A 2,718-nucleotide genomic window follows, 5' to 3' on the forward strand; every position below is an offset into this window, starting at 1 on the left:
GCTAAATCAAGTGTTGCTCTTGGATTTGAAGCTAACTCGTTTGTTTCCCATACAGTTGAAGCTAAATCATGTATATCACAAGTAATACAAGCTGAACCATTTGTATCGCATTGATTTGGAGCTAAGCCTTCTACTTCGCATTGATTTGAAGTTAAATAATGTGTTACGCTAGGATTTGAAACTCACTCGTTTGTTTCTCCTGCATTTGAAGCTATATCACTTATATCGCAACTATTTGAAGCTAAATCATTTGTGTCGCATGGATTCGAATCTCAGCCTTCTATTTCGCATTGATTTGAAGCTAAATCATGTGTTTCTCATGGATTTAAAGCTAACACGTTTGTTTCGCATATAGTTGAAGCTAAATCGTGTATATCACAAGTATTTGAAACTAAACAACTTGTTTCGCATGGATTCGAAGATCAGTCTTCTACTTCGCATTGATTTGAAGCTAAATCAAGTGTTCCGCTTGGATTTAAAGCTACCTCGTTTGTTTCGCATGCAGTTGAAGCTAAATCATGTATAAACAAGTATTTGAAGCTAAACCATTCGTTTCGCATGGGTTTGAAGCTTATCTTTCTACATCGCATGAATTTGAACTAAATCATGTCTTTCGCTTGGATTTGAAACTAAGCCTTCTACTTCGCATTGATTTGAAGCTAAATCATGTCTTTCGCTTGGATTTGAAGCTAAGCCTTCTACTTCGCATTGAATTGAAGCTAAATCATTTGTTTCGCATGAATTTGATTCTAACTCGTTTGTTTTGCTTGAATTCGAAGCTATATCTCTTACATTCGCAAGTATTTGAAGTTCAATCATTCGTTTCGCATGGATTTGAAGCTAAGGCTTCTAGTTCGCATTGATTTGAAGCTAAATCATGTGTTTCGCTTGGATTTGAAGCTAATTCGGTTATTTCGGATGCAGTTGAAGCTAAATCATGTATATCACAAGTATTTGAAGCTGAACAATTTGTTTCGCATGAATATTAAGTTAAACCATGTGTTTCGCATGAGTATTAAGCTAAACCATGTGATTCGCATTGACTTGAAGCTAAATCATGTGCTTCGCATGGATTTGAAGCTAACTCGTTTGTTCCGCATACATTTGAAGCTAAATCACGTATATCAAACTATTTGAAGTTAAACTATTTGTTTCGCATGGATTCGATGATCAGCCTTCTATTTCGCATAGATTTGAAGCTAAATCATGTATATCACAAGTATTTGTAGCAAAACCATTTGTTTCGCATGGATTTGAAGCTAAGCCTTCTACTTCGCTTTGATTTGAAGCTAAATCATGTGTTTCGCATGGATTTGAAGCTAACTTGTTTGTTTCGCATGCAGTTGAAGCTAAATCATGTATATCACAAGTATTTGTATCAAAACCATTTGTTTCGCATGGATTTGAAATTAAGCCTTCTACTTCGCATTGATTTGAAGCTAAATCATGTGCTTCGCATGGATTTGAAGCTAACTCATTTGTTTCGCATGCAGTTGATGCTAAATCATGTATATCACAAGTATTTGAAACTGAACCATTTGATTCTCGTGAAAATTAAGCTAAACCATGTGTTTCGCTTGGATTTGAAGCTAAGCCTTCTACTTCGCACTGATTTGAAGCTAAATCATGTGTTTCGCTTGGATTTGGAGCTAACTCGTTTGTTTCGCATACATTTGAAGCTAAATCATGTATATCACTAGTATTTGAAGCAAAACCATTTGATTCGCATGGATTTGAAACAAAGCCTTCTACTTCGCATTGATTTGAAGCTAAATCATGTTTTTCGCTTGGATTTGAAACTAAGCCTTCTACTTCGCATTGAATTGAAGCTAAATCATGTGTTTCGCATGAATTTGAATCTAACTCGTTTGTTTTGCTTGAATTCGAAGCTATATCTCTTACATTCGCAAGTATTTGAAGTTGAATCATCCGATTCGCATGGATTTTAAGCTAAACCTTCTACTTCGCATTGATTTGAAGCTAAATCATGTGTTTCGCTTGGATTTGAAGCTAACTCGTTTGTTTCGCATACATTTGAAGCTAAATCACGTATATCACAATTATTTGAAGCTAAATTATTTGTTTCGCATGGATTCGATGATCAGCCTTCTATTTCGCATAGATTTGAAGCTAAATCATGTATATCACAAGTATTTGTAGCAAAACCAATTGTTTCGCATGGATTTGAAGCTAAGCCTTCTACTTCGCATTGATTTAAATCTTAATCGTGTGTATGGCATGGATTTGAAGCTAACTCGTTTGTTTCGTCTTCATTTGAAGCTGTTTCATTTATATCGCAAGTATTTGAAGCTAAACCATTTGTTTCGCATGGATTTGAAGATAAACCTTCTACTTCGCATTAATTTGAAGCTAAATCGTGTGTTTCGCTTGCATTTGAAGCTAACTCGTTTGTCTCGCATGCTGTTCAAGCTAAATCATGTATATCACAAGTATTTGAAGCTAATCCATTTGATTCGCATGGATTTGAAGCTAAGCCCTCTACTTCGCATTGATTTGAAGCTAAAGCATGTGTTTCGCTTGTATTTGAAGCTCACTCGTTTGTTTCGCTTGCAGTTGAAGCTAAATCATGTATATCACAAGTATTTGAAGCTGAACCATTTGATTCTCGTGAAAATTAAGCTAAACCATGTGTTTCGCTTGGATTTGAAGCTAAGCCTTCTACTTCGCATTGATTTCAAGCTAAATCATGTGTTAGGC

The sequence above is a fragment of the Megalopta genalis genome, unplaced genomic scaffold, assembly GCF_051020955.1.
Source record: "Megalopta genalis isolate 19385.01 unplaced genomic scaffold, iyMegGena1_principal scaffold1818, whole genome shotgun sequence".
Taxonomy (NCBI): Eukaryota; Metazoa; Arthropoda; class Insecta; order Hymenoptera; family Halictidae; genus Megalopta; species Megalopta genalis.